This window comes from Gossypium raimondii, chromosome 4, assembly GCF_025698545.1.
Source record: "Gossypium raimondii isolate GPD5lz chromosome 4, ASM2569854v1, whole genome shotgun sequence".
NCBI classification, from domain to species: domain Eukaryota; kingdom Viridiplantae; phylum Streptophyta; class Magnoliopsida; order Malvales; family Malvaceae; genus Gossypium; species Gossypium raimondii.
The window spans coordinates 31,568,416-31,583,370 of record NC_068568.1 but is presented as its reverse complement, the minus strand read 5'-3'; the positions used below and the strand labels follow the sequence as shown (position 1 = coordinate 31,583,370).

The window sequence follows — 14,955 nt, the reverse complement described above, 5'->3', positions numbered from 1 at the left end:
GATATCCGAGAAACAGCCAGTCAAACAAAGTTGTGCGGATGGTGTAGGAATCCAGGCCATACAAGTCAATCATGCCCTAATCACAATAGTTGAATGTAATTGTAAAAAAATTAAGTTTGTGAAATTATTAATTGATAAATTGTATTAAGTCAAAAAATTGTATTAATGGTTAGTAAAATTATCAAATTATATAAAATTATTAATTGTTAGTACCGGTCAAAACATTTTTCCAAATCTAACATTATGTGAATGTAAAATTATTAAGTCAAAAATTGTATTAATGGTAAGTAAAATTATCAAATTATGTAAATTTATTATTTGTTAGTACCGGTCAAAATATTTTTCCAAATCTAACAATACGTTAAGGTTAGAGTTTTTAAGTTAAGGGTTTAGGGTTTTAATTAAATTAGGTTAGTGTTTTTAATTAAATTAGGTTAGGGTTTTTAATTAAATTAGGTTAAGGTTAGGTTTTTAAATAAATTAGGTTAGGGTTAAGGTTTTTAATTAAATTAGATTAAGGTTAGGGTTTTTAAGTTAAGGGTTTAGGGTTTTTAATTCAAATAGGTTAGGGTTAGGGTTTGTAATTAATTTAGGTTAAGGGTTAGGGTTTTTAATTAAATTAGGTTAGGGTTAGGCTTTGTAATTAATTTAGGTTAGGGGTTAGGGTTTTTAATTAAATTAGGTTAGGGTTAGGGTTTTTATCTAAATTAGGTTAGGGTTAGGGTTTTTAATTAAATTAGGTTAAGGTTTTTAATTAAATTAGGTTAAGGTTAGGGTTTTTAAGTTAAGGGTTTAGGGTTTTTAATTAAATTACGTTAGGGTTAGGGTTTTTAATTAAATTAGGTTAAGGTTAGGGTTTTTAAGTTAAGGGTTTAGGGTTTTTAATTAAATTAGGTTAGGGTTAGAGTTTGTAATTAATTTAGGTTGGGGTTATGGTTTTAATTAAATTTAGGTTAGGGTTAGGGTTTGTAATTAATTTAGGTTAGGGGTTAGGGTTTTTAATTAAATTAGGTTAGGTTAGGGTTTTTAATTAAATTAGGTTAGGTTAGGTTTTTAATTAATTTAGGTTAGGTTAGGTTTTAATTAATTTAGGTTAGGTTTAAGGTTAAATTAGGTTAGGGTTAGGGTTTTTAATTAAATTAGGTTAGGTTTTTAATTAAATTAGGTTAGGTTAGGGTTTTAATTAAATTAGGTTAGGGTTTAGGGTTAAATTAGGTTAGGGTTTTTATTACATCAAATAAACGTCTATTTTATTACATCAAATAATATCAAAATAACTCGAAAAAATTTTTATTTTATTACATCAAATAAACTTCTATTTTATTACATCAAATAATATCAAAATAACTCAAAAAATTTCTATTTTTTACATAAAATAATATCAAAATATTTGTACAAATAAATTTAAATACGGCAATCACTGTCTATGCCGGGGGAATTCAGTGTCACATGGCGGCCGTCGACGGTTACGTGCTAGATTCCTCATTTCTCTAGCTTCCGGCGGTGTTTGTTGTTCCTTCGGTGGGGATTCTGGTTCTTCCAGTTCGGCATCTGGTTGTCGGACTTGGGACGATGATCCACCTTCAAAGAATAGTGTATGTGGAGGTGTTTGCATCAGGAACGGCGACGGTGTTTGAAACCCATACGTTGGTGGGGATTGGTAAAAAGGAGAGCTCCCCGACGGCCCCCTTGCGATCCCTCGTGCACCGCTGGCCTATACATTGGCAGTCCGCTTGGTATAACAGGAAATGGAGCTGAACCGGGCATTTGGCTCCAACCTGCCATACGACTCGGAAAAGGATACATATAAGGGTTAGGGTACATATAAGGGCTAGGAAACGCACCTGGCATTATCTGAAAAGGCGGTTGCGTGGGTATCATCGGTTGAACTGCTGCGTTGGTGCTCTCGTTGGGCCTGGTGATCTTATGGTCGCTGATGATGAGCCGGGTGAATGTCTGGGCCTCGTTGAGGGGCTGCCTTCGTCTTGTCGTCTTGGATTTAGAGGCCCACGCCTTACCCTTTCGACACGTATTTGCTGCTGCCTCTCCTCTGGCGTCAGTAAATAAGGCTTGCCATGGATCCTAAACCATGGCATGTATTATGGAACGCACGATAACTCCGGAATGATGATTGGTTCCCGAGTAGGTAGATATTCATACCGATCTTCCCACATTTCCATGTACCCAGACCAGTATCTCGTCCAATCCGTATTCAATTGCCGAAGGTCGACTTTGTGTTGATCGTCAAACACCTCAGGATCCACCAGAATCGATTGTCTACATCCAAACTGTCGTAGCACTTTGTCTGTCTGGTGCGGCTCCACGATTGCGTAGTTGACCAACACGACTGTCACGTGCCAAGCTTGTGGATTTTGTAAAAACTCTTCCGGGATTACTGCCCGAATTGCCGGATCCTCATATGGTGTCCATTGAAACTATATGAACATGATAGAAATATTAGTTATATACATTATGCTAAATACTAAATACTAAATATCAATCGAATAGTGAATGTATGGAAATATCTATTTGCAGTAATACTTACTTCTGCTTCCGACCGTTGGTCCAATAGAAGTCGTATATCTTCAAGAGAGGACGGTAATCGAGCATAACTTGCCGGATGGTTCCACCTATTAAATAAATTTTTAGCATACTTTTATTTTTAAAAATCTACATAATAATTGTAAAATGTAATATAATAAAATTTACCTCGTTATGAGTGGGAATGTATATGGGTGGTTCACTCGAGGACGTAGAAATGGAAAGCGAAATCGTGCCTATGACTGCAGTAGTGACAGGCAACCTCTGATGTTTGCTCTCCCCAGTCGCGTCGCCTCGCACATCTCCCGATATAATGTTGCCAAGACGGTAGACCCCCAACTCAATTCACCGGCTGCTCTAAAATCAACGAGTTTTAGCAGCCATCTTAGATGTATACGGCTCCGTGACGTGTCGGGCATTAGATAACCTCCAATTATTTGAAGAATGTATGCCCCAGCATATCAGATTCTTTCAATTTCGGTTGAATCTTCATCCGGATCAGGGAATGTGTCACGTAACCAGCCATCTCGACCTTACCTCCCTCTATTTTCTCCGGAATAGCGCCCAAAAGCTCGTAGCACACCGCCTTCCAATTGCTAGATTGGGCAGACCCGGTGACTGGGTGTCCGTCTACCGGCAATCCCAACTGCAGACTCACATCTTCTAGAGTGATAGTGCACTTTCCACATGGAAGATGGAATGTGTGCGTCTCGAGTCTCCACCTCTCGATCAACGCACTGATCAGTTTCGGGTCCAACTTGCATCCCCGGGCTACCGTCGCCACGTGCCAAAAACCCGCTTCCTGCAGGTAGTTCTCTACCAACGGTGATGGAGGAGCATGCATATTCCGGATATTGCATTTCAATACCCGATCTTCAGACTTTTATAACAAATAATAAATTAATAATTATCTAAAAATGCATAAATAAAAATTTCTTAAATAATATTTAAAAATTAAATTTAACACTTACCATTGTCATTTGTTCCACCGATATGTGATGCCTATCAAGACGAGTCAATGATCCGGCCATTGATGAAATCGTACAAATTTTTACAATTTATAAAAATATAAAAAAAATTAAAATTTATTTTAAAAAAGGAAATTGAGAGGAAATTGAAATTAAATATGGATTTCAGAGAATTTTGGAAGGAAATTGAGAGGAATTGAAATTAAATATGGATTTGAGAGAATTTTGGAAGGAAATTGAGAGAATTTTGGAAGGAAATTGAGAGGAATTGAGAGGAAAAATGAGAGAGGATTTGTTTGTGAAAAAATAAAAAGGGGTGGGGGTATTTATAGTTTTTTTTACTGTTGGGGGGACAACGGTCAAATTTGACCGTTGCGTACTGTTCACGCGCGGGTCGAAATCGGGTCGAAATCTCTAAATTTTCACATTATTTTTTAGAGATAACGAAAGAGTTATCATCAAACTCAACCTTTTTTTTTTAATAAAGACCAATGCAATTGAGGGTGAGTAAAATCCAATTCGATTAAAAACTTGATAAAAATTTAAATTTTGAATTAAATAGTTATTTGAGCTAATCAAGTTATTCAGATCAACTCGAATAAAAAATTAAGTTTTTCAGTTTAACTCAAATATGAATTACACAATTCGAGTTTTCCGAAGATCCGAATAAGAAAATGTAAAACTACGTTGTTTTGATAAATGTTTACTTATTAAGTTAAAACCCCAACTATTATATTGTTTATGTAGTTAAATAATCTTGTACGTCGTTTACTAGTTAAATAATCAGTACATGTAAACGCAACATTGAGTATAAATAATAAGATTCGTTAACTCGACTCGACTTGACTCGAAATTTTTTAACTCAATTCTATTCGATTAAAAAAAATTCAAATTGAGTTTAGTTGCTAAAATAGAATTCGTCAACTCGACTAACTCGAAATTTTTTTACTCAATTCGAGTTGACTCAATCGAATATTCACCCTACATACAATTATCTTAGGGAGATTAAAAGCTAAACACAATGATAATAGATATTAAAGACCTAACTTACTAGTCGCAGCATTGGATGGTGCCTCGAGAACCCCAATAAAAACATGCCTAAACCCTTAACACGTAAGAAATCCTAAAAACAAAAATAAAATTAATTTCAACAGGAAACCATTTCTGTTCCTTAGAAAACCAGACCTAAATCCCTAAAACAACCACTCTTATTTTTTAAATTATCAATTAATTGATATGGTGATTACTTAAGTCAAAATAACCGCTTAATGGTAAGGGAATATTTGTTACATAGAGTTTTAGATTTTACAAATAAGATTAAGGTTTAACAAATGTCCTATAAACGTATAATAAAATATTAAAATATATATTTTAAAAAGAGACACATGACAATTTTTTAAAGTTGTTTGTGGAATAAAAAGTAAATTGTCAATATACCAAATATTAACACTAATAACTAAAAATATAAAACTATGAGTTAATTGCACTAGACATCCCTAACTATGACCCTTATTCTAAATTAGTCCATGAACTTCAAATAATTGTTTTTACATCTCTAAACTATCAAGGTTATATCAATAAGGTCCTTAGTTGCTAAAATCGTTAATTTAGCTAATAAATAACATAAAAGATCTTATGTGATAGAAACTTTATTGTTTTTTTTTCGGCTTTACTTTATTTTTAGTTTTTACTTTTAAAAGTTACGTGACAATATTCTATTTCTTTGAAATTTTCATTTTAAAATTTAAATAAAAATTATCAAGGTTATATACCTTATCGATTTTATTTTTAGTTTAGTTACATAAGATTTGATATGTCATTTAACAGTTAAATTAACAATTTTCATAATGAGAATACTTAATTAATATAACATCAATAATTTGATGATGTAATTTAGAATGTTTTAAAGTTAGTTTTGGGACCAAATTAAAACAAATGTCATAATTTAAAGAAATTTGATGCAATTAACTCAAACTATTTTACTTTTTTATATAACTAGTCACCATTAAAATATGTAAAATGTTTATTTATTTATAAATATTTCAACAGAATAGACGAGCTTAAATTTCTAGTAATTCAACAATTTCATAACTATACTTTTTAAGGTGTATTTGAGTGAAAATTTTATAACAGGGATTTTATTAAAGTTTTAAAATTCTAGAAATGAAATTATTTATTTGCATAAATATATTGGAGAATTTAAAATTTGTAAGTAATTTCAAGAGGGATTTTAACATCTCAATTTCCTTTTACAAATTCCACTTAAATAAGTTGTTTTTCAAAATTCCTCATAATTTTATGGATAAATTATAAAAATAGTCACTTCTGTTTGCCTCAGATTATATTTTAGTCACTTATGTTTGAAATGTTACGTTTTAGTCACTTACGTTATCGTTTTATTACGAAGTGACAACTCTACCATTAAACTCTATTATCTCCCTAACGGCAGACCTACGTGGTAGTCTAAATGGGTTTTAAATGCCAACTTGGATGGGTTTTAAATGCCAACTTGGATGTCTAGTTGTTGGGATGAAAATAGGTTTTTAATTAAATAAATTTAATTTGGGCTGCCACGTAGGACATCCAAGTTGACATTTAAAACCCATTTGGACTGCCACGTAGGATCACCGTTAGGGAGGTAACGAAGCTTAACGGTAAAGTGACCACTTTGTAACAAAACGATAACGTAAGTGACTAAAATGTAATATGAGGTAAACAAAAATGACTGTTTTTATAGTTTACCCTAATTTTATTTGATTTAATATACATAGTCCCACTATAAGATAAACAACTTAAACTTCAAAAATATTTTTTTTTAGTTATAATATATACTTTTAAAATTTTATTTTATTAAAACTATATATAATTTTTTTACAAATAATAATGATATTCATATTGAATAGTTTTATATGATTTGTTTTTAATATAATTATCTTATTTGATAATTATTTTAAATTTGTAAATTTTAAATATCTTAAATTTTCCTAAATCAATTATTTATCCTGACAAAGCAATTAACCATCTAAGCATAATGTATTGATGAATTTTAAAATGCTAGCATTTTAAATTTTTTAAAATTTTAAAATTTTTATCCAAACACATTCTTAGGATACATTTGGATAAGGAATTTAAAATCTAAAACTTTCATAAGGCTAACATTTTAAAATGCATCATTTCAAAATACTTGCGATTGGATAAATAAATTCTTAAAAAAATTTAGGTTAATGAAATTTAATAAAGTAAAAATATATTTATTATAATAGGTCAATTTAGCCTGGGTTCACAAAAAAATTAATAAACCCAAAATAATAAAACAAAGTCCAAGTCCAGTCCAAAATTATAGCATTTGGCCCGATCAGAATGACCTATTACTTGAAAAGGTTGAAGGTCTATCTACAAGTTTGACTCATATGGAAACATAATCTTCAATGATATGCAATCTTAGAAGATATGATTTTGTAATCTTAGAGATTTAATTTATAGATACCCTTTAATCTTAGTCGTTGATGTAATTGATCTGTACCGTTAGATTTGGGGAGACTCAACTATAAATAGAGGCCTCTCCCTTCATTGTAAAACACTGGAGTTTGGAGCAATAATAATTCTTAAGAGCATTCACTCAAATTTCTCCCTCTCTTGCATTCTTATTTTCTGTAGCTTGTTCTTATTTTGTTCTTCATTCATCTTCGTTTCTTTTTAAGTTGCTTTCATTTGAGTTGGATTTTGGTGGAGGAATTTCGTTGAATCTTCATATTGTGAGAGTTAGGCTAACTTAAGTGTTTTTTAACCTTTTTTTATTTATCCATTTAATTGTTTAATCATTAATTATTCTTTTACTTTTATTTGTTTATTTATTCATCAACTTTCTTATTTACATATTGTTCATTCATTTAACCATTCTTATCATTCTTTTATTTTCTTCCATTAATTATATACTGTATTTATTTTTAATATTATGTCACACATGTTGTTTATTTTTAAAAACTCGTGTTATAAATCATCCATTTTAAATTGTTTGATTATTTGCTTTAAAATTTTTTCCATATATTATCAATTGCAAATTTTTTTATACTATCTATTTTATATACCATTTATTTTTAAGATGTTTTGTGTATAACTTGTTCTAAATTCCTTATTACACAATATTTATTTTAAACTCATTTATATATTATTACTTTATATATTACCTATTTTCATTTTTATATATTATTTATTCCAAACTTGTACATATATTACCTATTTTTTATTTATTGATTTGTATATTGTTTATTTCAAATTTCTTTTTCCTTATTATTCATTTTCAAATTCATTATTTTTAAATTTGTTTACATTTTATTTTGCCTTATATTTTTTATTTTATACTCTTTGTTATAAATTCATTGGTCTTTGATTATTGATGCTAGTATTTAAATAATTGCCATTATGTGTTTTATAAATTGTTTATTTGTATTTTCATATTGCCCTTTTTTTATCAAAGTTTTTACGCATCGTTTTAATATTGCGTCAATTTTCCCCAATTTTAAAAAAGAAAACTTTTAAAAATAAGGCAATATTCGGTACTTTGGATCTGTGTGAAAATCGTGCCCTAACTTACTAGGTTTCAATTTTTTTGATCCAAATAACCGAATATCCTTTTTAAACTTTAATGCATGAGACAAGCTTAGTTTCAAGGGTTAAAATACCGTATCCTAACTTACTGGATGTGACATCTTATTACTTCGGGACAAGGAAGTCTTAACATCAAATTCGATTTATTCAGGTTTTTAAAGAGGATCGTATTTTAAAATCTTTTCAAAATTTTGACATTAGGACGTTAATTAATCAATTAGGTATTAATTTTTGGGCATTACAAGGGTGCTAATTCTTCATCGTGCGTAACCGACTCCCGAGCCTGTTTTCTCGAATTTTGTAGACCAAAATTATTATTTTAATAAATCAAAATGTTTTATTAAAATGATTAATCTTAAGGTAACCTGATCACACCTCAAAAAAAGATTGGTAGTGACTTCATTTTCGTTTTAAAAGTTGACCCCGTTTTTCAAAATAAAAATAGTTTCGACATTTATAAAAGAAAAATAATGATATTAAAAATATATAAAATATGCAAAATATATCATCAAATTTGTATATAAAATATAAAAGTATTTATTCAAATTAAATAAAGGGTAAATTACATAAATGATTACTGGACTATAAAAAGTTGTTAAATCATCTACTTTAAAAAGTTAAAATATATATAATTTTACTTATCATTTTATTTTTAAACTCAAAATAGTTAAAATACTAACAATTAGCTGATGTGACAGTAAGCTTAGTCACATGAATTTTTAACCATTAATTTTGTTCACCTAATATCTATGTCATTTTATAATTGGAATAAAAATTTTATTTTTAAATTCAAATCTAAAAATTACGCCGTTTTGGTCGGGGTAAGTAAACAAATTTGATTAGATTAAAAATTTGTCTTGTTTTCCCTATCCAGTGTCTCCTTTTCAGTGCCAACACCGGTGAGCACACTTGGTCGCATCGGAATTTAATGCTCCGAAGCGATTCCCTAACGACTTCCACCGGGAAATTGAGCATTGCCGATAATCCTTTCGTCGAAAACGCCGCTTGGTCGTAAGCTGAAGCGGCCGCTTCGGCACTGTCGAATGTTCCAAGCCAAACCCAAACCCAATTTCTCGTTGAATCTCTAATCCCAGCGGTGTATTTTCCCCATAGTCGCTTCCTTACGCCTCCTTAAGCTTTCTCTTCCTTGGGTAACTCTTCCAGTTTGGCAATATCCGATACGACATCTTCTTCCTTTACGCCGTTCTTGGACTGATCCAAGGCCTCCGCCATATCCACCCACCCAAACCATTGCCTCGAAGTCATTGAAGTTGAGAAGAAGTTCATCCCAGCGACCTGACAAAGTCTCCACAGACGGTGATCGAAACAATGATTCAGGCGAGAAGTCTGGACTAGTTGAGCTTGAATGAAATTGAAAGAACTCCTCCATTGAAGCTCTTCTCTTTGTAAATGTTTTAAACTGATAACTGGTATTAATAACCTCTGATTTGATCCAACAAGGTTTGAGGTACTTTTACTCAATTATTGTTAAAAATTCATCAAAAATTTCCCAAACTCCACTAACATGCTAACCCTTCCCTTTGAATTGACAGAACAGTTTTGCAGTCGGTCTACCTCTATTAATCTTTAAAAAATTGATTTACTTGCCCAGACCAAAACCGCGTAGTTTTTAGATTTGGGTTTAAGAGTATATGTATATATATATATATATATATATATTACATCAAAATTATGGGAAAAAAATTAATGGTTAGAAAATACATGTAAAGTAAGTTAATTGCCACGTGCCACGTTAGTATTTTAACGATTTTGAATTTAAAAAATTATATATACGATTTTAAATTTAAAAAAATTAATATTTTCAATATCGAATGATATAATAAGAAACTTTCCAACCCTTAAACAAAAATCACATTTTAAAGATATGATTAGATATTGCATTGCATGGTTCTATTAAGCTTCTTTCTTATACCTTTCATTCTGATACGAATCTATACAAATATCTTGTATCCCCAAAGCAAAAACCCTTCTGCATTGAAAGCGTTAGTTTTCTATAAAGAGCTGAAGTGCAAGCATTAATAAAATCATTTTTTTCATTCCCATCTGCAAGATTATCAAATTAAGAAAGCCACCGGCCCTTTACACATTGTGACAGACCGAATATAATTGACAGCTACTACTAGACTCCATAAAAAGTAGATAAATTCTGAAGCAAACTCAGTTTGGCTTCAAGAAGAAAGATATAGTCAGCCGTCCTCTGAAACAAGGTTTCCATGTTAATCCCAGGACAACATGGCTGAAGCATCCTTTGCAGCTGCCGAAGCTTCCTTTCTATGGATGTTCTTACAGGCTCAGCAGTCATGCCATTTCTTCGGATCTTCCTTCCTCTTTTAACCAAAACCTTTCTTCTAAATCGAGAACAACGCTTTGATGATCTCATTCTCACGTTATAAAGTCAGACAAAGAGAAGAGATATATTATGTAGCAGCTGCTAATGAGAGAAATAGTAAGATAGAGAGTAGAGAGAAGGGGGATGGGTTGTCAAGGGTGAAGGGTGGACGTTAATTTATACTAAATATTTATGGCTAAAATACCACCACATGTGGGTATGCAGCCATGTGTCGAGAAATATGCATGTATTTGTAGTATTATAAATACATATGATAATTATTTCTTACATTTTTAGTGGGAAATCTAGGTTATGTTTCATTTCATTAAATAGAAGTTATTTTTGTTTTATTTTTTTGGAAAACATAAAATATTGATTGAAAATTTTAAAATTATTGTTCAAAATGAAAATAAAAAGAAGTTAAAATTACAAGACAATAAAAGTTTGGTTTCACTAAAACTGTTTTGCAAAATTGAAAATATTGAAAATAATGATTTTTTAAATTTTAAAATGAATTCATACTTATTCAAACTGGTATATATGAAAATTACTTTTCAACTATTTTAAATATAATATTTGTTAGCCCAGTTTGAATATATAAATACAAGGATTTCATTTTTAAAAAATTATTTCTAATGTTTCTATTATAGGAAAATATGTAGTGTTGGGAAAATTGTTGGTGATCGTTCCATGTACTATTATAACAAACTTGTTTCTCTGTTTCGGCCATCGTTTTGGGCCTTGTACAAGCTTCGATCAGGCTAAGTTTGGTCCTTTTAAATATGACATATTTGAAAAATGAGTAGCTAGGGACGACTAAAGGTGTTAGTCTTCCAATCGGCTTTATGAAAGTCTTATTATATCTTGATTATTAAAGTGTTATTTTTTAGAGATAATTATCTAATTTATTCAAGGGAGCTTTTCAATGACTTATATAAACTATTTTAGAGAAGAATATTTGCTTCTCTCTGAGCTAGGTGACATTCTCCCTTGGGAGATCATCAAGTTTTAAAAGTTGATTTCTACCAAAATGGTGCGCACGTTGTGTTTCGATCAACTTGTTTGTCTCTTTTTGTGTTCAAGTATTTGTTAATTGACAAAGGTGTTTGCAACACTTAATCAAATCTCTATTGAATGATCATTGTAAGTTGTGGGATCATTAGTTCTTTATTGAGGTTGCATATACTTGCCTGGAGAAGAAGTTGTGAGATTTAGTTGATAGGAAACAAGTGTACTATTGAAATATTTGGTGATTGAATAAAAGATTTATCTTGAGCAAGGCTCCACAAATGAGGACCATTGTCTCTAAGCTGCGTACAAAAATCAGTTTTGTTACTTCTTTTCTATACGTATTTTACTTACGTTGTTTATTTTTGTTATAACTATCGTTACAATGAACACTAAACAAAGTTGATAAATCATATCTGTAGACTAATTATTTTTCAATTGGTATTAGAGCAGACTTAAAAAGATATTCAGTGTCAGTTCCCTATGAAAAAAGGTAGTTTAGTCTCACTAGTCCCTTTTCTAATAGGATCTTCAAATTATGCCTATTGGAAAGCACACATGAAGGCGTTCATCATGTCAATAGATGCTGCTGGTCGGGAAACAATTGAAGATGTTTGGACACAACCCATTACTACTAGAGTAGATGAGAAAACTCAACATACAAATGAAGAGAAAAAGGATGGCTTTCAGAAACTTCAAAGTTCTTAATGCCATATTTAGTGGTATGGATATGGAGCAACTCAAAGTGATATCTATGTGTGAGGCGGCCAAAGATGCTTGGATAATTCTATAGAATTAGTATAAAGGAAACACAATTGTTCGGATGTTGAAATTGTAAATGTTAACCACATGGTTTGAAAATATAAAAATGGAGGAAGAAGAAACAATTTTTGAATTCCACAAAGATCATGAAAATTCTCAAAGAGAAGATTGCTTTATTATCAAAAAATTTGAACAAGAATATAAAGCGTTTTGCGAAGAAAAAAAATTGTAGTGGATGAACAAGAAGAAATGCCTAAGAAAAACCAGAATAGAGGGGAGTTCATGAAGAAAAAGATTGTGCAATGCTATAAGTACAAATGGTATAGAATGTCCAAATACCAAGAAGAAGTAAAAATCACTTTCCACCACCTAGAGCAATGGAGAATTAAAAGGTGATATATCTGAGTCTAATGAAGAAGTGAGTAGCTTTGAGGCATTCACTGTCATAATGGAAGGAAAGACTGAGGAAGAAAGTGAAGAAGGTTCCATTGAAAATGCTTATTTCACCTGTTAAAGAAAATGGAAATTGTGTGTGAAATAAACAAATATCTATGAGATGAAGTATGCATCTTAAGAAGTAAAAAAGAAGCCCATAAGAAGGAAGTGCTCATTAAGAATCAACCTATTGATAAGGCCAATAAGGAACTTGACGATACAAAACTGACCTTGAAAAGGTTTGAGAGCACAAAGCTCGATAAAATTTTGTTTGCTAAAAGGTTTGAAATAGGGAGTTGAGGTCTCGATTATCCAAAGAAGGGTATGGATACTAAACTATTTGGTATCTTTGTAAAATGGTCAAGGCATACTTATGCATATACTTTAGGGGAGTATCTTGACTTGAATCTTTCAATAAAAATACATTGTACCTCAATGATCTTGATTGAATATCATTAGAATTTTCATGAAAATGTGAGGCTTAAAGGTGTGATATTTTTTATTTCTGGAAATGAAGGCTACAAGATCATTTAAGCATCTTTATTTTATTTATTAAACTTTGTTCAAATGTTAAAGATGACCAAAAGTTCTTCTATCTTGTTTTAAACCTTTAATGGTTATTTTACAAAGTATTAAAGTCTTACTTTAAAAAAAAAAGCCTCTTATTACCCTGTTAACTTAAGTGTTGTATAAGGGTCTTATTCATACTTTAGGAAGAGTATAGTCTTAATATTAGGTTAAAGACTTGGATTAACCTTAGAATTAATCTTTAGAATTAGTTTTAGAGCTAGAATTAGGATTAGAATAAACTTAGAATTGTTCTTAGAATTAGGTCTAGGATTAATCATAAAATTAGTATTAGAGCTTAGAGCTTAAGTTTAAAAATTAGAATTAGGTCTAGGATTAATCATAAAATTTGATTAGATTTAGTTTTAGAATTAGGATTTCTTGGTATCTTGCTAAGAATCGTTATATCTTTTAGATATATTTTCCATGAAATGTTTTGTGCTTATATTTGAATTGAGAAAATATGTCATGATCCCTCCCTCACATCACATCTTCTTTGGCATCCATTATTTGCCTATATTGCTATATTTTTAATGGATGTCATTTCCATGTTTTATGCACCATAGATCTTTTAATTCAACATGGTCATAAGTTGTGATAGTTAGTATAATTATTGAATGAAATGCTCTATGCTTGTCTATATGCTTTGTTCATTCAATAATGTATGTCTTGTATGAATTTCTCAAATTTTTATGATTAATAACATTGTAGCTTTGATAAGCTTTTGATATATCCATTTTAGGTACCATTGTGTTTTCATGTCTTATTTTTATTAATTAACAATTGGTATCTAGAAAAGAGGAAAAATTAATTAGGATAAGCATCTAGTAAGGAGGAGTACTAGAAATAAAATTGCATGAGAACTTAGTGAATTATCCTTAGCATGCAATTATTTTATTCTTGATTCATGCCTTGTTCACATTTCTTGTTAACAATTGGTGTTTTGGTTATGCATGAATTGATATCTTTCTTTAGGTATGAAATTAAGTGAAATTTTATGCAATTAGGACTTATTTGTATGATCCTTAGAAATTTTATGTAAAATGTTTTTTTATAAATGGATTTCAAATATGCTTCGACATATCATTATTTCTTTAAGTTCATTGTTAACTTGTAATAATACAATTGACATGATCTTTACATGAATATATTATAACTCATTGTTTTCTTGCATCAATCTTTATTCTCCTAAGCTTTGATTGTCAAAATATCTTTACAATTGGTATTGTGCTTCATTGTTTGAATTACTCTTGATATACCAAAAGGGGATAAAAGATGAAATTTGTATATGTATAGGTCTTACATATTTTATCTTCTATATGCTTATGCAAATGAATTAATATTGGTAAATATATGCTTATTAATACAATGTTTAAATGCATGACATTTATAAAGTCTTGGAAATGCTCTTGTTGAATTTTATGTATGATTATTTTCCATATCTCTTGTTAAATTCAATGTTCTTGTTTTAAGTGTTCGTGCTCAAAATTTTTCAAGGAATATTTTTATTATAGGGGAGTTATGTTTTGAAAATGTCTAAATGATTTAGAAGGTGCTTCTCTAAAATGCAAATTTTGCCATGCCCCAAAATGTGGGTAAAAATTTTTGGGATTAAATTGATGAATGTTGAGTTTAATTTATTTTTCTATTTTTCCTTATAATTGGGCCTTTGTTTGAATTGTTTCTTAAGGGCTTTTGAACTCCTAATTTCCCCTC

At 30.4% G+C, this 14,955-nt stretch overlaps 1 pseudogene; it reads right to left on the bottom strand.

Moving 5' to 3' along the window:
• Positions 1–8,691: 8,691 nt before the first annotated feature.
• LOC128040559 (ethylene-response factor C3-like) lies at positions 8,692–10,638 on the bottom strand (annotated as a pseudogene).
• Between the last annotated feature and the right edge of the window lie 4,317 nt (positions 10,639–14,955).